Genomic DNA, 22,323 nt, shown 5'->3' with positions numbered 1-22,323 from the left:
GCGTCTTTTGGCTGCTAAAAAGTACAGATAACTGAGTAGTTTATGAAATTTAAAGTTGCTTTCAGTTTATTGATAGATTATCTAAGCTTTGCTTTTATTTTTAATTAAGTAAATCTAATATAGATTATGTCTATATTCTAGATCTAGAGTAGATCTAGATCAGATCAAGATCTTAAGATTTCTACGTGTAATGAAGGCGCCTATAAATATTTGATTTCTTATACAATGCCCGTTGGCCTAACTTGTAGAATCGTTCGATCAAGAAGTTGATGGTGTCGAAATCACGAGCTCGATACCCAATTTGAGCTAAATATTTTTAAAAATTACTTAGAAATATATTTCATTTTATTTTAAGGTGTATAATGTATTTTTAAAAGTTTTTTCTTGTTTCTTTACAATCTCTCTATTCAAGTCATAACTTCATGGAGGGCAGAAGCTGGACGCTGATCTGAAAAACAGCTCTAACTATTTTTCCAGAAATTTAACAATTGATGCATATCGCTAAGAAAAAATATTACTAGCTCGTTGGTCACACGGGTAAAATTCTAGTTTGACAGTTAACATTTTTCAAGCAAAAAATTAAATAGATTTATATTTCGCTAGAGATCTTGGTCTAGGTCTATATCCAGCATCGGTTTTGAAATAACTATCGCTTTCGGGAATTATCGTATGCACGGCTTTTCTGACTGAAGAATTTATAAATTAATGTTCAGAAATATTGCGCATCGTCTTCTCAGTCTGGATTTAAATGCTTCTCATTGGAATATTATAAAATGTAGGCCTACTAGATCTATATATATGTTTGCTTAATCAGGATTCTTTCTCGTGAGAAAGGGAGGGGGCGGGGTAAAAAATGTACCATTGTTTTTTAATCTAACATCATAATTTTCAAGAGAAAAACAATAAGTTGCATAAAGGAGGTATTGTCTTTTAAAAAAAGTATTTTTCATGTTTTTCTTGTTTAATGTTGTTTATTTAGACTAGGCTTTTATACTTTTATAGAATAAACAAATTTTGTTGTAGACTTATCACATTTTTAAAGATTTGACGTAGGCATATTTTAGACATCAGATTTTATTACCGTACACAGTGACATAGGCCTATCAGTATCACATTTTCAGACTAGACTAGACTTTGATATAGGCTATTAAATTTTTAGACTGTACTATTCACATGTTTTTTTCTGAAGCTTGACACTTTAAAGACATATGAAACCACTAAAAGAAGGTGAACAAGAGAGATAATAATACCACCTTTCCAATTATACTTAAAACAATCAAAATGTAAACAAAGCAATCACAATGGTCGTTATTGCTAGACGCGTTTCTTTCTTGTTCAAAACTAAATTGGAACGGAAGTACTTTTTTTCTTTTATATCTTTAGCATTTTTCAGTTCTCTTTTTAAATTAAATTGTTATTATTAGTCTTTGAATCTAAGTGTAGATAGAGAGAAAAATTCTGCACAAAATACAGAGTGTTGTGATCAAACCAGGTACAGGCTATAAAAAAGAAAAGACCTGAAAGAAAGCAGAGGACATTCTCAAATGTTCTAGTGTTTGAATATTGTTGGAGGACATGTTCAGCATCGTTTTGTACTGTGGATTAGTTGTTCTCTAAATAGAGTTATGTTCTATAACACTCGCCATTACGTTCACATGGACTTCGAACTTTTCAAACTGCACTTCTGAGTGGTGCGCCCCATATCATAGTCCATCATTCAACCATCAAGATCTTGCATTTGATTTATTATGCGCTGAGTCCTCGCTAGGATTAGTGTCACCCCATGAGTTTTGCTAATAGTCTTACTCCCGTTCCCAATTTCCTCCCTCCCCCCAAAAACAAACAAACAGACAAAAAAAAAAACAGACAAAAAAAAACAGACAAAACAAACAAACAGACAAAAAACAACCAAACAAACAAACAGACAAAAAACAAACAGACAAAAAAAAACATACCAAAAACAAACAAACAGACTAAAAAAAACAGACAGACAAAAAAAGAAACAAAAAAACTTTGTCAATAAAAGCATTCACAATTATGAAATGTACAGCAGCTTGTTCCATGAAATAGCCATTCAACGTTCTTTATTCAAACACATTTTGTTGCTGTTTTTACGGCTTTGTGAACAGATTGTCCAATAATTGGTGTTGATCGAACAGAGTCGATAGACACAAAATATTCTTAGTTCTAGACCAATAGTTTTAACACACTGCCCATAACATTCAAAAGGTCAAGGCGAAGGTTGAATAGAATGATCTATTTGACAGACTTAAGCCTAAAAAACATAGCACCCCCACAAAAAAGCAAACATAACAAGGTTACAAAGACAGTTTGTGTGGAAACACAAACTTAAAATCGGCCCCCGAAGGGGTCCACCGAGGCAGGCTTCAATATTTTCAGAAAGAACACCCGATTGAAATTATATCAAAGACAAATGAGAGATAAGAATGGAGAAAGAAGGTTGACAGATCTTGTGTAGTGCCCCAACGGTCCAGCAGATCAAAGGATAGGTGCAAGTGAATGCAAAGTTAGATGTGAACCTGGCCTAACTGGTTCCCCTTTCAGACCTTGTGATCTATAGGGCAGATGATGTAAGGTTCATCTGTTTTTGTGGTTAACGAGGGTGTCATGTAGCCAGCACAACGACTAACGGCCTTTACTTTTCCCCAACTAATGTCAGGTACCCATTACAGCTGGGTGGACTTGGAGGAGCCCAGGGATTCCGAAGTTGAAAATCCCAGTCTTTACCAGGATTCGAACCCGGGACCCCCGGTTCGAAAGCCAAGCATAATTGAATTACGGGTTCGGAAGCCAAGAATAATTGATGTAATTATTTTGAAAAGGCTAAATCTCTTATTTCAGTCGAGCGAGTTTTTCACTAATTATAACTTTAAGAAAATGCAGTTTACAAGATTACTATTAGTTTTAAATTAGGTCTAACTTATAATGCATACTAAAAAGCTTTTTCTCTTTAAAAAACTGCTTGCATAACTGATTTAAAAATTAGATTTTTCGCTCTCAGAAAAAAAAAAAGTAGCCGTTGCATCAGAACTTCGTATGGTCTAAAATATTGTGATGTCGGATTTTTACTATCTTTTCTAGTTTACGAGATCTAAACGGGACAGACGGACAGACATTTCACACAAAACTAATAGCTTCTTTTCTCCTTTCGGGGGCCGCTAATAAAAACAACATAGCAACGCAAAAAAAAGTGTTCAAGGACATTAGACTGGTATCAATGAAAATTAACATTTATTTAGATATTCGCGCTATTCTAAATCCAGTATCACTAAAACATAACTTTAAAAAAATCTTTCCCATGATTGTCAAATTATTTTACATCTATTGTTTGGTTTGTAGTTGGTAGCTCGCTAAATAAAAAAAGGAGCGGGTCCACATTGAAACACATTTTTGATAGAACAAAATAAACTGAACACGAAATGTGGAAAGTTAAAATTAGGTGGAGAGGAGGGGGGAGAAAGGAAGGCAACAGGTTGCAGGATAACATGACACAAGATGTCTCTGGCCAGCAGACGTTAAGAACGAGCTAGACACATTCAAAATTAAGCAGACGTTTTGATGCTGACAAATTTATGATTTCTTTTGGGGGGTGGGGGGATATCAGTTTCATTGAAGTAGTCGACATAGAAAAATACTTTCTTTTATCAGTCAAAAGCAATCTGAAATATGAAAACTATTTAAACAACTGTGTAACACAGACAGAAAGATTTACATCTTAATAGCACACAACATCATATAAGAGTCTAGTTAGAAATAAGCAAACAGCAGTAGAGGAGGGCCGGCCTTAGGCATAGGCTAACTATGCAGCCCTCTAGGGCCTTCGATTGGTTGGGGTCTCGCACAGGACTCAGAACTCTAAACTATTCTTATAGGGAAAAAATTGCGAAAATTGTGCCCAATATTATTGTTAGAGTACACTAGGTTTTTAATCAATTGCATAATTTTATTTTTTGGCTGTTTATTTTTTTCTATATATTTTATTTAAGGCCACCACATTCACTTCGCCTAGTGCCTCCAATTATCTAAGGCTGGCCTTGAGTAGAGCGTTTGTTTTGATCAGGGCTCCGAGCATGTAAGAGTCCCCTGACATGTAAACTAAACTCCTCTCTTCACCTTTTAGGCCCTACTCTTAGGCTCTGTTTCGTTCTCGACATTAGGCGGCGTTCTAACGTAATTTAAAGAAAAGCTAAGACGTTTAAAAGAAGATAATAGGCAGCAGATTTTGAAGTCAATGCAAACTAAACAATATCAAGGACGCCATAGATTGAAAGATTGCTGATGCCAACTAAAAATTACTTTGTGCAACAAGCGATGGGGCTTAGAATTTTAATTTCTCAATGCTTTAAAATGCAAAAAAAATATATAATTGTGCTAATATTAGAAGATATTAAGTCATTGTTTGTTGTTTATGTTTTATGCGAAAGCAAAGAATCGGATGGAAATAAAAGTTAGTTATATATGTCTACCTTGATAAAGACAGTCTCGTTATTATCATTATCAATTAGTAACGTCTGCAGTAATTTATTATTAATCTGTGACAACAGAACATGGTGTCTGATTTGGTTTCAGATCTTGTGTCAGATCTGGTGTTAGATTAGGTGTCAAATCTAGTGTCACATTGCTTTAAAGTGCTGGTAACATGTAGATCTCTAGATCTAGTGGTTTCTAAATTGCTAAAAGTACATTTTATTTGTGGTGTCGTTAGTTCATGTTGTTAGATCTAGATCTAGATCTAGACATAGAATCTAGAATCTGTACGAATAATGGAATTATTCGATCCTTCTAAACCGTTGTCACTAGATGGTAATCTATCTGAAAGATGGAAAAAATGGAGACAAAGTTTTGAATTGTTTATGGTCGCCACTGAAAAAAATACGAAGCCCGAGCCAGTGAAGAAAGCTTTATTGCTACACCTGATCGGTGTACCCGCTCGAGACATCTACAATACTTTTCAAGTATGTGAGGATGAGACTGTAGACAAAGTAATTGAAAGGTTTCAGAATCATTTTTTGCCAACACTGTGTATGACAGATTTAAATTCTTTTCAAGAAAGCAGAAAGACGTAGAAACGTTTGAAAAGTTTTATACTGAGTTAAAGAATTTGGCAAAAGAATGCAAGTTTGACAATCTTTGAGATGAACTCATCAGAGATCGATTGGTATGGCATACAGTCGGATCGAGTGAGAGAGAGACTTCTGAGAGATGTAGACTTAACTTTAGAGAAAGCAGCAAGCATAATTCGTGCTGATGAGCATACCCAGAACCAAATGATAGATATGAAAGGACTACATGTGGATGCTGCTAATAAATTAAAGAAGACAAAAGATAGAAAGCCAGTCAAAACCTTACAGGAAAATATGGCAAAGAATCATGTAACAAGTTTCATTAGAGATTGCAGATCTTGTGGTGGATCTCATGGAAAATACAATTGCCCAGCATTCGGACAGACATGCCGAAAATGTAAAAAAAGAAATCACTTCGCTGTAAAATGTCGTTCGAAAAACTTCAAAGCTGTTGATTTACTGGAAGATGAAAGTCAGTCAAGCCAAGTAAATGAGTTCTGGTTTGAGGCAATTGGTACTGACAACAATGTCAACAATGTCAAAGTTTGGATGGTTGATGTCAATATTATGGGGAAAATAGTCAAAATGAAGATTGACACAGGAGCACAAGCTAATGTGATATCAGAGTCAACGTGGAACAATTTAGAAACTGATACTCAGTTAAAGAATTCAAATAGTACCCTACGAGCATTGGGGGATGAAGCATTAGAACTGAAGGGAGTTGCATCGGTCACATTTAAACTAATTTAAAGTCGGCGATGTAGAAGTTAAAGATGATCTGTACGTGATCAAGAAAAGTATAAATCCTATACTAGGTCTGAAGACATCTATTGCTTTAAAACTAATTGAGGCAAAGAGAAATGTCGAAGTACACGATGTCAAGCAACAAAATGAAGTTCCGCTAGTGTTGATGAAAAAATATAATCAAGTATTCGAAGGACTCGGTGCATACAAAATGAAGTATCACATTAAACTGACGTCAGATGCAAAACCAGTTATTCAATGTGCGCGCAGAGTTGCACCATCACTCTATGAAGAATTAAAAAGAAAACTCACACAAATGCAACAAGATGGAGTGATCACAGAAGTTGATGAACCAACAGAATGGGTTCATAACTTGGTTATAGCAAAGAAGAAAGATAATTCTTTGAGGTTGTGTTTATAACTGAACAAATATATAATGAGAGAACATTTCACTATACCAACATTTGATCAAATCAATAGTTCACTGGGAGCAGCAAAAGTGTTTAGTATACTTGATCAAAAGGATGCATATTGGCAAGTTGAGTTGGATGAACCAAGCTCTTATTTATGTACATTCAATACTCCGTTTGGAAGATACAGATTCTTGAGAATGCCTTTTGGTATATCCTCAGCTAGTGAAGTATTACAGAAACGTGCTTATCAAGTATTCGGAGACATCCCAGGTGTACATATCATGTCACATGACATGCTGATTGCAGCAAAAGATGAAAAAGAACATGATCAAATTTTTGAAAAGGTTCTGGAGAGAGCTAGAAAGAACAATGTAAAGTTCAACAAGAACAAGATACAATATAAACTTTCTGGTGTTAGTTATCTCGGAAGACAAATTGGAGCAGATGGTATTCGTCCAGATCCAGCTAAAATCAAAGCAATAATGGAGATGCCAGCACCAACAGATCGAACAGGAATTCAAAGACTGCTAGGGATGTTGAACTTTTTGTCAAGTTTCATTCCAAACATGTCAACAATCACCAGTCCATTGCGTGAATTGCTAAAGAAAGATGTATTGTGGCAGTGGAATGCAGAGCAAGAAAGGAGAATGTTTAATGCAAGAGGACAAACCAGTTGCGTATACGTCAAGATCATTGACAGAAACAGAGTGCAGATATGCACAAATAGAAAAGGAAATGTTAGCTATAGTGTTTGCAGCTGAACATTTTCACCATTATATTTTTGGAAGAATTGTGACTGTACAATCAGATCACAAACCTTTGCAAACTATTGTGACTAAGCCTTTATATAAGATTTCACCAAGACTTCAGTTGATGATGTTAAGACTGTTGAGATATCAATTAACAGTAACTTACACTCCAGGTTCAAAAATGCAAATAGCTGATACGTTATCGCGTGCGTACATCAATGGTCAAGAACAATCAAATTCAAATGATGACATGGTTATGAGAATTCATAGCGCAACAGCAGTTTCCGGGAAGTGATCAGAAGATTATTGAAATTAGAAGGAAAACTGAATCTGATGATAAATTAAAACTTGTAATGAATTATGTCAGAGAAGGTTGGCCAAAGATAAAAACTCAAGTTCATGAAACAATGAAAGTGTATTGGTCATTTAAAGACAGTATTCATGAAGAGAATGGAATATTGTTTTATGAGAACAGAATTATAATTCCTTTAAGTATGAGAAATGAAATTCTCGACAAGTTGCACATAGGTCATTTTGGTCTTGAGAAAACCAGATCCAAGGCAAAACAGAGTGTGTTTTGACCAGGATTGTCCAAAGATATTTTTTCGACAATAATGAAATGCGCAACATGTGCAACGTTCAAAAGAAATAATGTGAAGGAAAAATTGCTACCTCATGCTGTACCAGACAGACCATGGAAAAAGATTGCGACAGATTTGTTTGAATGGCGAAACAATGACTATTTGCTTGTTGTGGACTATTTCTCTAAATACCCTGAAATAAAACGACTGGAGAACAAAACAGCAGAATGTGTTATCAGGGCAATGAAAGGTATTTTTGCTAGACATGGCATACCAGAAGAAATAGTGAGCGACAATATGCCATTCAATAGCTATCAATATAGAGAGTTTGCTTCTGAATGGGGTTTCAAGATAACAACATCAAGTCCCAGGTACCCTCAATCAAATGGACAAAGTGAGGTGTATGTTGGTATCGTAAAGCAGATATTTAACAAAGCATACAAAAGTGGGAAAGATCCATATCTCGCTATGCTCGAGTATAGAAATACTCCGATAAGCGGACTGCTTTATTCGCCATCACAACTGCTGATGAGTAGAAGACTCAGGGACATCATTCCAACTGATCCCAAACTATTGAAACCATCGGTAGCTAAAAATACGGAGCCTTCAGCTTCCTCAGAGTCTTTGTACTAATTAACCAGTCCTTTAGACAGCAACCCGAATGTGGACCAACGACAGCCTTCCCCGCTTCGCTCCAGGTACAAAGTTCACTTAACCAGTTCTGCATGGTTTTCAACACCTCACCAATATCTGGTTCTACCTCAAACAGGTATATTTCCGGATCCTCCCCTTCATCAACAAGAGCCTGCCACAGACTGGCTCTCATTTTTTCTTTTGCACAGAAGATCCTCAGCTCCCTGGCTCGGAGCTCCTCTTTTAACTGTTTACAGCTAAGTTCATCTAGCTTCCTAAGCGTTGCCATTCTTTCCTTTTGTTGAGCTGCCCAAATCCCACTTCGACACCAATTGTTGTAACTCTTGGGTAGGCACTCAACGTAAAGGCAGGCAACACAACACAGTGTAACAGGAAATAAAGACAGGTGTTTATTCACTAGGACAAACACATAGCATCCTTCAGCTTCCTCAGAGTCTTTCTACTGATTTACCAGTCCTTTAGACAGCAACCCGAATGTGGACCAACGACAGCCTTCCCCGCTTCGCTCCAGGTCCCTTCTGCAACCTCCAGGCAGCACCAAAAGCTGGCTTCTTAGTTTCCAAAACATTCAGACTCTTCACAATCCCTGATAGACTGTTATTCTCTCCGTTCTAGTCTCTTCCTGTTTACGTTCACTAGTGCGCTAGTGCGCACCTCAAGCACTGGTGCAAGGCAGGGTTACAACATTACCCCCACCTTAGTCTTTTCGTCCCGAAAAGAAAATGTTCACGGTTGATCAATGCAGGTGGAGGTCGGTCAGTGGGAGTCACAGATTGCATGGAGCGTGCTCCCCACAAAGCGATCCACACTGCTCTCTGCAGGTGCCGTTTTCTCCTTCTCCAGTTGACCAAGTTTCTTTCGACACGATGTCGCAAACGTGGCCTCTCCATCCTAACGGTTGTCGCTGGCGTCAGCCACCTGACACATCGAGTGGTAGTGACAGCTCTTGTTGTTGTTAATGCAGTTGATTCAGAACTGCGCTTCACCAGGCCCTTTCTAAGGATGACTTGTGAAAGAGCTGTAGACCCACATGAAGCCACGCTGTTTAACAAACTGTCAGCCTCAGCCGTCTCAGGGAGAATTGTCTGTAAGGCACCTTTACAACGTTTCAGGTGCAAAAGTCCATCAGCTGCAGGGTTCCTCTCACCACCTTCAGAGCCTCTCTCGTTGGTGAAAACAGAAGTATCGAAGTCCACTGGTTTCAGACCCTGTTGATGGGTTTCTTGACATTTGCACTCCCTTCGTGAAGCACCGCATGTACAGTTGTTGCTTACCACCTGAATGCAACAATCAAAATTCAAGTTCCCCTCGTAGGTACTGGCAGATCGACAGGGGTCCTTAAGGTCCAAAATGACAGGCTCTAACGCAGGCTCAAAGTTTTCCTGCTCCGTCCAGGTCGTTGTTGCACTCAAAGCTGGTACAGCAAAAGTTTCAGTCGCGTAGCAGACTTCTTCTATTGCTTCGACTGTCTCTTTCTGTTCATCTTTGTGCTTCTTGTTAAGATTGACGCATTCTTTGTAACTATCAGTACAGCCACAGTCTTGAATGAGTAACTGTTCATTGTTGTTGAATGATGTTAGACTCCTCTCTCTTATAGGATTGATCTGGCCTTGCACGTTACGTATCAGTTTGTCCATAGAATGATTCATCGAATCCTGGAAGGTACAAAGTTCACTTAACCAGTTCTGCATGGTTTTCAACACCTCACCAATATCTGGTTCTACCTCAAACAGGTATATTTCCGGATCCTCCCCTTCATCAACAAGAGCCTGCCACAGACTGGCTCTCATTTTTTCTTTTGCACAGAAGATCCTCAGCTCCCTGGCTCGGAGCTCCTCTTTTAACTGTTTACAGCTAAGTTCATCTAGCTTCCTAAGCGTTGCCATTCTTTCCTTTTGTTGAGCTGCCCAAATCCCACTTCGACACCAATTGTTGTAACTCTTGGGTAGGCACTCAACGTAAAGGCAGGCAACACAACACAGTGTAACAGGAAATAAAGACAGGTGTTTATTCACTAGGACAAACACATAGCATCCTTCAGCTTCCTCAGAGTCTTTCTACTAATTTACCAGTCCTTTAGACAGCAACCCGAATGTGGACCAACGACAGCCTTCCCCGCTTCGCTCCAGGTCCCTTCTGCAACCTCCAGGCAGCACCAAAAGCTGGCTTCTTAGTTTCCAAAACATTCAGACTCTTCACAATCCCTGATAGACTGTTATTCTCTCCGTTCTAGTCTCTTCCTGTTTACGTTCACTAGTGCGCTAGTGCGCACCTCAAGCACTGGTGCAAGGCAGGGTTACAACAATACAGACGAAATCAACGGTTTTTAAACAAGAGCTACGAAGAAGACATCTCTGGGTACTATGACACCGACGAAGACAATGAACAGCAAACTGTTAGAACAAACGAAACAGACAATTATAAACCAACATCTAGAGAACTTGCTGTGCCGGTCAAGACAACCAGAAGTGGTCGAGTTGTCGAAATTCCTTGTAAATATAAGTATTAAGAACTTTAAAAGGAAGGATGTGATAATAGCTTCAAAAGGAAGGATGTGCTAATATTAGAAGATATTACGTCATTGTTTGTTGTTTATGTTTTATGCGAAAGCAAAGAATCGGACGGAAATAAAAGTTAGTTATATATGTCTACCTTGATAAAGACAGTCTCGTTATTATCATTATTAATTAGTAACGTCTACAGTAATTTATTATTAATCTGTGACAACAGAACAATAATTGCTAAAAGTTCTTAAAATATCAAAACGTCCTATATTCTGTGCACCATAAATAGCCAACTAATTAAAACTATCCGTAATAGCTCTGAATCTCCAAAGTGGTGCAATCAATAACAAAATCTAAAAAAAAAACAAAGCTGGAAAAACTCCATATTTAAAACCATATTTCTCAATAATGTAATGTTTTTCCCTTTTCGATATTAAAGAAAACAATTAATTACCACTATTTAATTACTTAATTTTTAGTCTAATTTCATATTTGGTTAGGTACAGTGAATAGACATAGAAGATTTGAACTTGATCCAAGATTGGGAAGTGGCAGAAATAACGAGTAGGCCTACGAGAATTGAACCCCAGACTGACAGAGAATAAGATGATACTAGCTTTGTACAAAATAAACATTACAACAAACACTTATAAAATGATCTACAATCATGAATCTAATAATTTCTTTTGAAAAGTTGAATAAATAAAAAAAAATATGAACTACAGTTGGCGTTATGGTTTAGAAGAAAACTATACCTGTAAATATAAACTTAGTTAATCAATACATGCAACGGTAAGCAAATAACTAACAAACATCTGGAGAGTTCATGTAAATAAATCGCTGTGTAAGGTTGAGATATTTTCGTACTGAGTTGTGCATCGCTAGTTCGTAACCATTGTGTAAAGGCTTGCTAGCTTCAGGGGGAAATAGTCATGTGATTGGAAACTTGATTAGAACACATGAACTGGTTATGTTGGTAGTAAAAATGATTGTATCTGCACTACATACTTACATTTCATACTTCAAAAGCACTTAAAGATACAAAACGATACTCTCTTTGTATATGAGTTTTTTAAAAGTTAAATCCGTTCTCTCTTCATAGTCGAAATTGCATGCACACATTTCTCATTTTCTCTGAACTCGACTCGGCTTGCTTACATAACACAATGAACATTTTTACCGAGACTGAGGTGTTCTTATACAAAACCGATTTGTTTTATCTAAGCCTCATTCTCAGAAAAAGATTAGAGAGTCAAATTCTCAGCAAATGACGTAACAAGAAAATAGACAGAGTTTTGTGCAATTTTTTACCAAAAAAAATTTTATGCTCTTACAAAGTTAATGAATTTATTTATTTTGCACTGCAAAATCGTATATCAGCTTCTTCTGTCAAGATGCCTAACATTTGTTTAAATCGATTTGAGATCTACATCTCCTAATACATCTAGCAATATAGAGGTTTTTTTTTCATATTCGAAATTAGCCAATTTAAAACACAATGATTTAAAAAACAGATATTAATCTCAGCTACTTTAATCACTCTGAAAGGGAAAAACATAAGAAAAAATACATTAAAAAAAACACGGTTACAAGGTTTTTTGTGGAAATATAAACTCAAAATCGGCCCCCGAAATGGTCCACACAGGCAGGTAAAATGGAAGGCTTCAATATTTACAGAAATAATATCAGAATGAAATTATATCAAAGACAAATGACAGAGAAGAATGGAAAAAGAAGGTTGACAGATCTTGTGCGGTGCCCCAGCGGTCCAGCAGACCAAAGGATAGATTAAAGTGAATGTGAAGTTAGATGTGAACCTTGCCTAACTGATGTCTTATAATGAGTATCTAATTGATCTAATTATTTTGTAAAGGGTCAATCTCTTATTCAAATCCTCAAGAAAAAAACATTTCGTAAAATAAAATAAAATTCCCTTTAGTTTATCCTGGATGTTACATGGTAGTATTGCTGTGGTTCACGAGATGGTATGAAAACCTACTTATTGTTGTTTTAAATTATGTCCAACTTATATGCATACTAAATAATTTTTTTCTCTTTAAAAAAAGTAAACATTTATTTGTTTACATATAGTAGTTAGTATGACAGAATATACATAGCTTAGCAATACAAATGTAAAAAATAAATAATTGTTTGACCAAAAATCTAAAACCATTTGCAAAAATGTTTTTAAAATATGGTAAATGTCTATCTCCCTTACTATAGAGCCTCCTGTGTTTATTACTATCAATAGTGAATAGTTGTAAAAGTGGTGCATTTTTATGAAAAAAAAACTGCTTGTATAATTGATTTTAAAAATTAATTTTTTTTTCTTTCAGAAAAGAAAAAAGTAGCCGTTGCATCAGAACTTTGAATCTTCTAAAATATTAGAATATATTTCTAGTTTACGAGATCTAAACGGGACGGACGGACGGGCGGACAGACAGACGGACGGACAGACATTCCACACAAAACTAATAGCATCTTTTCCATTTTCGGGGGCCGCTAAAAAAGACAATACCTCCTTTACACGGCTTAAGGAGCGATTATTTTTCTCTTAATAACCAATGAATGTTAGATTAAAAAAAAAGGATTATTTTTTACCCCGACGCATCCCCCTCCCCAACTAATCCGAGAAAGCTCCTGGTTAAGCGGATATATAGATCTACTAGACTAATTTTCCAATTTTTCCTAGCAAATATATTTAAAATATATTTGGAATCCTAATTAACGTAATCAAGCGAATCCGTTTAGTGTTTCTTGCATGCTATAATGTTTTCTTGAGATGATGCCATGAAGGCAGCGTTCTTAGCTTCAGAAAGTCAACCCCCATGTTGTCTACAACGCACTTTTTTTCTAATGCTTTTTAATCATGGTTCATAAAAAATTTGGGAGGCGGGTCAGGGTTATACACATTAAAATTAAATGCAATAAACAAAGAGGTAGCACTGGCCAATGCTATTAACATTCGATGTAAATATAGCCCCTGTATGTCGTAAGATCAGCTTCGTGTTAAGAAAGTTGTCTTTTTTTTTTTTGTTGTCGTTGTTGTCACACGAAAGTAGTCCACATAACGAGATATTGTAATAGCGAGACACTCTAACGTCATGACAAAATAAAGTCAAGAATAATTGCGTTCTGAAATGTCTTCTTCGGTGAGTCGATATTGTCTCACATGCTTCAGGGGGAAACGGAATACATTTGTAAAGGTCAAACATGGATTTATAACTACAATGAAACATTTCTTTGTTCTTTGAAAAGTATCTAATAACGCTGCCCTGGTGCCAGGCTGAATACAGTAACAAGAACTTAAGGGCAAAGACAAAGTATTAAGCATAACTTGCTACTTCTGAAAGCCAAGCCAGATTCAAATGTTGTAACATATTTTAAAACCATTGAGAACATCTAGAATCTAAAGATCTCTTCTACCACACATCTAGTTCACAGAGTAAGACGAATGCTGGCTTAAAGAGTGTCTCACAAAGTGTTATTGGTGGGCATAATGGCGCCCCTAAACCCTGCGCCCGGGGCGCGATGCCCCCCCCCCTCACTACGCCCCTGGCTGTGACAGTTCGAGTGTTCTAAGCAGCATGTCAAGAGAGAGGCAGGTCCATTCTTATTCTTTGGACGACCCTTAATTTGCGTTCCTTCCATTGCACATTCAAGGATGACTTTTAATAGTCATGTCTTACAATATGAATCTTCTAAAGTATTATGACCTGACCCAACCATCTCAGCTTTTGTCTCTTAACAGTATTAAGGACAGCCAGAGTGTTGACGTGCACAAGTACCCATCTGTCCTCTCTTCCTGGTATCGGATACTCATTTATTTTTCTGTGACGTTAACTCTCAAAGGCTTGAATCATTCTTTCCGCCTCAACTTTCAGTGAAAAGCTGGGTCTATCTAGTGCTCTTGTTAACCCTCAAAGGCTTGAATCATTCTTTCCGCCTCAGCTTTCAGTGAAAAGCTGGGTCTATCTAGTGCTCTTGTTAACCCTCAAACTCGAAGATATTTACCTAATTAATGTTTGATAAATTTTTATGCGTTTATAATAATTAACAGCAATGGATAGAACTGCATTTGAGTAACGCGCCACCGATAAATGAAACTAAATATCACTAATTGATAGTATTTCATACTATTAATGACATTAATAATTAATAATAATAATTTTATTTATAAAGCGCTGTTAACAAATAAAATGTAGGCTCAAGGCGCTGTAATAACATTACAAACACAAACACGACAATAGAAATCAAAAACTAATCTAAAAAAGTTTGAAACAAGTAGGTCTTAAAAAACGAGATGACAAGTATTAGATCTGATTTGTTTTTATATCGGAGTTTTAAAAGCTGAACAAAAAAGAAAAAAAAAGGATTTATATTTTAAAAAATATAATATGGATGGCAATGTCTTCGATTCCGAAGACTGTGAAGATTGAGGATGAGTCCAGTGTCTCACATGACAACGTAAACCCACTTGCGACTTGCATATTTTTCTAGCATGCAGTTTTGACGAATATGAGATTTTTTTAAATTTTAAGGTTATATATATATATATATAATATATATAATTGATGTTAGTCTTTAGTCTTTGGATTGTATAGTTAAATAATTAAATTGCGAGGTACTTATAACTACACATGTTTAGTACACGTCATTTACTCACATGAAAGGAATAACTCTCTTATGTTTGGACAAAGAAACGGTTTACTGTTCTAGTTCTATGATTTATAATCCTTTTTTCTTTTTTATCTTACATGAATGACAACATATGCCAACAAATTAGTCCCGAAACTAAGGTCAAGAATTATAGGAAACAAGTAGAGATAACTCTGACTTGTGCGTCGTGAGTACTGAATTAAAGGCCCTGAATTGTGATCACAGTTAGAATGTTCACATCTATGAATGAGAGTACCTGAAGTGACAATGGGGAGGTGGGGCCGAGCAGCGTGAGGAGCCATGACGAGGAGTGCCAGAACTCACAGCCACCCATAAGCTCCTCAATTCTACGAAGGTGCAAAATAAAACTGATGTAGAAGACGGATGAAAGAGAGGGAGGGGGGGGGGAGGGAGGAAGTGATCTATAAATAGCACAGAAAGGCCCTTGTTACGAGGTTCAACTGTTTACACGACTTTGATGTGCCGCCTACTTCCTCCCTTCCACACACTGTGAGATTATAAAGGGCAGATGATGCTATCCTAAGATCTCATGTGCAGGGCGCCCAGAGAAAGGGCGGAAATGACTAAAACCATACTCCGGGTGCTCTAATTTTCTCACGTCTGATCTTTTAAATCAACGCTAATATTAAGAATGCTAGAGCACAAAAGGAGAATTTTTTAAATCTTGGGAAAGAACTCACGCCAGGAAAGTCAAAATACAATAATAATAACAAACTTTATCAGCATGATTAATGACTAATAATTTTAAAAAATGCAATGCCTTCCCTACCCATTCTGTTCCTCCCCCACCACCCCTTATAAAATTCTTTAAATTGATGTTTCTGGATTAGACAATCTGCACAGAAAATGCTGTTCTATGTCTCGGTCTAGAGACCGATTAAATAGATCTGCTCATTTAACACAGTGATTGGGCCTATTCTATAGCTCTACAGTTGTTTCGATGCACACAGATTTAAATAGCTGTACACAAATAGCATACTGTTTAGGCGTATCCATTCAATTTATACATGCCTCTACTCTAGATAAGCTGACAACATTATCCTTTTTTTTAAAAAACAACAACAGCATTCTATATATTAAGTAATTACACACTTGTGCACATGCACCGAATATTTAAGGCCTAATGAATAATTGTTATGCCCAGCTGGCCTATTAGTGACGTAAATTTGCATAACTTTAGTGTTTTGAACATATTTATATGGTAAATAGCACTTAGCTGTTGAGTTTATAAATTTCACATATTAGAAATTGTGTATCCAATTTAACTTCAATAAATAACACAGCATATTTACATATATTGAGCCTAATGTTACCGACACAAGTTTACCTTTAAAGAACGCACCTAGAGAAGACACCTTTTTTTTTCTTAAACAACCTGTCAACTGGATATTTATAAAACGCTCAGCAGAATAAATTAACCCTCCACCAACGAAAGACAAATGTGTCCCTGCGTCCTATTTTCTTTAAAGTTGCATACATACGTGGTAAATTTAACAGCTGTGTGCTCACTGGCCTATATTTAAGGGGAATACCTTACTCAACCAATAGTTTACTATTCACGCCCCTCCCCCCTTTTTTAAAAAAATACAAACAAATGGCTGATGGCTTTAAGGTAAAGATGACAAAGGATTAACAAAGATTATGAAGGGCTGTTTTTAAACGAGTTCAGAGATTAAATTAATAAGTGAACCGTCTGATGAATAACTCTTGTGCAGGCAAAGGTATCTATCTGAGATTTCCATGATGCTAAGCAACCACAGGGCAGCCGAGTCAAATCCCAATTAAGTATTTTTTTTCAAGATCGGGATTTGAACTCTAGCTTCTTAAAGGGCTAATTATTAATGCCACCCTATCACACATAATACTTTCCTAAGAGCATTCCATCTTTCTTTACAAAAGTAAACACTGCGAAGAGAAAAAGTATTCGAGGGAACAGTGGCGTAGCTAGAAATTTTCCATCAATTAGAAGCCCGTGGGGCTTGACTTCTATGGGGGGTCCCTGCATTTTGCGTAATATTTAGAATTTAATGTAAAAAAATTATTCGAACACTCATTTGCGGGACCCTTTCAAGTGGGGGCCCAGGGGGATTTTCAAATTCTCTCCCCCTCCCCCACCCTAACTACGCCACTGCGAGTAAAGTGATGAAGAAAAAAAAAGGCTTAGAAAGAAATGTATAATATGGATGGCAATGGCGTAAGAGCTCTGGACGTTTGTGTTGACCCCTTTGTATAGCTGTCTAATTAGTCACTAAACATGGTGCTGTAGTCCGCCCTGAGCACGCTCACGATAGGTCTAAATGTGCTAGCAACATGGACAGTTTTAAAATGCGACTCTTACATAATTGCATTAGAAAAGTTCATTTAAGAATTGAGTTTATTGATAGGTCAGATATAAGTAGGAAAAAAAAACGTACATTCGAGTTCTATCATAGTGATAATAAGTGACTAAACCAGCGGTTCTCAACCTTTTAAACTCGGCGACCCCTTTTTTACAATCCCCCACTCTGCCGCGACCCCTCCCCCTAATACACAAATACAGAATTGTAGGGTAGACAATAGACCCCAAAGGGGTCGCGACCCACGGGTTGAGAATCCCTGGACTAAACTATCGAACATGAACTGCCTTTATCCTTCATATTTTAAAAGTGGTTTATATGAGTGTGCATACAAAATGGTTATTAGGTTTCCAAAACGAAAAGATACACTTTCGAAAGACTAAAAGCTGCAGCTATTTTGAAATCGTATTATATTTTCAAATCTACTTTTTTAAATTTAAAGGAACTTTACACTGACGGTTAGGCGGACAGAGAGGCAGAAAAACACAAACACAATAAATGCTTTTCATTTTGTGGAAGGCTAACAATTTGGTATCTAATAAAGTCGCTCCATCAAATCATTTATTACCTTTTAAATTAATTTTGTATATCACTGACACTAGTACACAAACACAAAGTTATCAGAAACACATGAATACAACGTAATATTCACACTTTTTTAACACAAATACCATAAAGTAATCACTTTTGGTCATTTTTTTGTATTTACTATAATACATTCCACTCTGTATTTATCCTTTTTATATTTGAAGCTTATTTCTAAACTCACTTTTGAGTGTGCATGTCAAATAGAGAGATACAATGAAAGGAGTCAAGACTCACAGTTGAACAGGTTTTGTTCCGGACAGTTGAACAGGTTTTGTTCCGGACAGCGTCCTCTCGCCCTTTCCCGTTTTCCACGTCTCATGAACGCAGACAAATAAACAAATAAACCAAAGCGTCTGGCGTCATTGTGTGCTCACCAGACAGGCAGACGGACAGACGAACTCACCGCTGAGAACGACTTCGCCCTAACCTTTACGTTATTACATCCACATGTAAACTTGACTGAAGAAGTATAGGCAGAGTCCTAGATAAGTCAGGTCTACTCATTGGAAAATATAATTAAAAACTAAACAGATTTTTCCCCAAATAACGGTTCAAAGGATAGTCCGTGTGAGTTTTAACGATTTTTCGTTTAAAGCTAGTCAAGGCCGTTCCCTTTATAGATTTATAGTCAAAATCAGGGCACTATCTTATCTTGTAGAATTTTTTTTGCTGATTTTGAAATATAGGGCATATATATATATATATATATATATATATATATATATATATATATATATATATATCTTATATAGATCTATATATATAGATAAATAAATAGATCTAAATATATAGATCTTATATATCGATATTCAATCTAGACTAGATTTTGCATGATCAGAACTGACCTAGAGCACTATGTCTATATTTTAATGATACAACATGATTAGATTAAAATTAGAATTAGTAGAAGCAAGCACGTCTTACACAAATAAAAAAAAAGTAGACTTAAGTAGATATAGGGGAAAAAAAACGTACCTGGGCCAGTCATTCTAAATATAAAGAAAATATCACAAGGGACGTCACTGCAAGCCCTTTCATTCTTAGTCCTCTCTCTTCACCTTCATATAGTGGCTAAAAATAAAAAAAAGTTTTCTCCCCTTCTATCATTGCCTCGCCCTTCCTGGCCTTGGTTAGTGGACTGCGAGGCGTCTCCTTGACACGCACACAAGGGAGTACCAGTACACACAGATTTCTTGCTGTGGGAGAACCTTAGTGCTTTAGGTTACTAGATAGATTTCATTGTAGTGAATACTTTTATTTCTTGTGTGGATATTTTTTTTTTTTAGTCTAAGGTCTGAACTATTTCTTGTAAGATTGGGATTTGGAATGGATAAAAAAATCTTGTGAATTTGGAACTCTTTTGTTAAAGCCTTCGTTATATTTTTTTTGTTAGAACTCAACATAGAGATTTTTCGCATGCCAAGACAAGGGAGTCATTCTTGATTTCAGAAGATAGGGTGAAAGATGGAGAGGTAGAAGGGGAAGTGTGTGTGAGTGTGTATGGAGAGGAAACCAAATGGTCATTGGAAAACAGGAGTGGGAAGAGGTCTGGTTATGACATCAGAAATTAGTGTGAAGTTGTAACAAATAAAGACGAAGCTTTACAATTAAAACGAGTAAAAACTAGCAGTGTGGTTAATAGAAGAATGGAACCATTGACCTTCACATTGGTCGATAGAGTCTAAACATAAATTTTATCTTTGTTTTTTTTTTCCTTTCTGACATTCTTTTCATTTTTCTGTCTTTCATTTTCTAAATCTCGATATTCATTCACTCACTTAAAGGTTTTGTCTCTTACCGTTCTCTACCTCTTTTAAAACTTTCCACTTGCTTCCCCTCTCTCTCTCTCTCTTTCTCTCATACTGTCTCTCCCTCTGCCTCACTCTCTAACATTGTCTCTCTCTCTCTCTCTGCCACTCTCTATCTCTCACGCTGTTTCTTTTCTCGCTCTATGTCTCTCCCACTATCCCTTTCTCTGTCTCTTCATCTGTCTCTCTCTCTCTCACTCTCTTTGTCTCTCTCTTCCTCACTCTCTTTCTCCGTATCTCCATCTCTGTCTCTCTCTCGCTCACTCTCTCTGTATCTCCATCTCTGTCTTTCTCTCTGTCACACACACACACTCTCCCTCCCCCTAGTCACAGACTTCAGTCCATCTCTCAACATCCTGTAAACTATTTCCAAGAAGCCAGGCACACGATACATTAGGTGAGTCCGACACGAAGATGTCTGCTGATAGCAAGAGACTGTCTGCTGTAACATCTCTCCTTGGTTTTCTTGTTCAACTCAACATCAGGGAAGCTGTTCGCCAAATGTTGGACGGCGATACCACTCACAGGTTCGCTCCGTCTCAACTTCATACACTGGCCTTTATTCACGCCTACACTTCATCACGGACTGCCATTCTCCCTCAAACAGCTCGTTAATGAGGAAACACCAGGGCACGCCTATATGAATGTGTGTGTTTGTGTGTGTGTGTGTAAGAGATAAGTAATTCAGAGTGGCTTTATGTGGACAGTCAGATCTTATCATCTTCTGCCAGTGGGTTTGTGTGTGTGTGTGTCTACGTGTGAACTGTTTCATTGCTTTGTGAAAAAAAAAATCCTAGGAATAATTTCAATATTTTTTTTTAAATAAAAGAAATATTATTGAAAATAGAGGCGGCACAAATGTATACTAGGCCTACTACTAGAAGAATATACGACGGAGGACAAAGTGAAAGTTAAAAACAAAGAAGGCTGTAGAAAGATTCAGTTTTTTTTTAAATTTCAGTTTTACATGTTTAGGGTGTTTCTTGTTTCTTTGAAGATGATCACATCCAAACTTTCCGCAGGACTCTTGGGGATGGATCGAACACGTGACCACTGAGACGACAGCCCAGAGCGCACACAACACGACCAGGCAGTACAAAGAGAGAGAGAGAGAGAGACGTTTATTTGCTCGTGATTTTGGGAAGTTTTCTGTTATTAGTGTCATTAAAATTATAACTTTGATCACATTTATAGGGCCCATTGGTATAGAATAAAGTGAAAGTAATATAGCAATATAGGTGAATCATCTGCAGTGGCGCCCCAGTTTCGTTCAATCAATAGCTTGTAAAATGTCCATGTTATGCAACTGTGTCCAAGGAACGGATCCTCTGCTGCTTCATTATGATACACAGCGGGCTTTCCAGAGGCCGTTTAGGACCAGACATGGCCCGCGGGGCTGAGCTTTAGCATCACTTTACATAGTCATGTTACGGTGAGGTGGGGGAGGGGGAGCGGAGACAAAACGTTTGGATAAAGCAACAATTCTTTTTTTATCCAGCTCTGGTTGTCGTACATGACTGTCCAGGCATATTTGATAGAGTTTAACCCAACAATTCTAAATGGCAAAGATAACGTGACTGTGGTAATGCAGAAATCTGAGCGGCTCTTCTTGGTCAACTTTTCCACAGTGCCTACTCTGCCTACTGCTGAGTTACTGCTGAGCTACTGCTGACTTAGACTCTATATGACATAATCTTCTATAAGGGCTTTAAATTAAGTCTCTTCTTAACAACCCCTAGTAATCTTGACTAGATTTAGATGTAGATTCCTGCACATCTTTTTAAGTACACCACAATGTATTCACTTCAACTGATACCTTAGATCTATATTCCAAAGATTAATCTTTTAAAAGTTTACTAAACTTACATGGAGTTTCAGAACAATATGGAATCTAGAGATTCTTTGGATATAAAAGTTACACTATATAATAATACCCAATCTAAAGTGTGCTATAACATAGGCCTAGATGCGTTGTTTCCGTATGGACTAGGCCTACACAGGATAAATAAAAAAAAAACCTCGATTATTAACATTCTACAAATGCCTAGCTTCATGTTATCTCCTCTCAAAATTGATCCTCAATCCCTTTCAAAAGTCATAACTCAAGGTGTAGTCCCGTGCTTGGGACACTTTTTGAAATCATTATTTAAACTATATGTCTACCCCACCCCCACCAGACTAT

The 22,323-nt window shown here is 36.9% G+C and overlaps 1 protein-coding gene across 8 annotated transcripts in view; it reads right to left on the bottom strand.

The window, feature by feature from the left end:
* Window positions 1-19,418, bottom strand: part of LOC106051909 (polypeptide N-acetylgalactosaminyltransferase 5-like) — a 38,519-nt gene extending 19,101 nt beyond the window's left edge. For 2 of the 8 annotated variants that reach the window (XM_056033657.1, XM_056033707.1), the window contains exon 1: window positions 16,737-16,887. The gene's annotated coding sequence lies outside the window, so the exon portion shown is untranslated. The other 6 variants (XM_056033666.1, XM_056033690.1, XM_056033684.1 and 3 more) reach the window with 6 other exon arrangements.
* Window positions 19,419-22,323: the final 2,905 nt, after the last annotated feature.

This window comes from Biomphalaria glabrata, chromosome 1 (assembly GCF_947242115.1).
Source record: "Biomphalaria glabrata chromosome 1, xgBioGlab47.1, whole genome shotgun sequence".
Lineage (NCBI taxonomy): Eukaryota > Metazoa > Mollusca > Gastropoda > Planorbidae > Biomphalaria > Biomphalaria glabrata.
The sequence above is the reverse complement of the archived record's forward strand: the minus strand, read 5'-3'. Positions and strand labels throughout refer to the sequence as shown.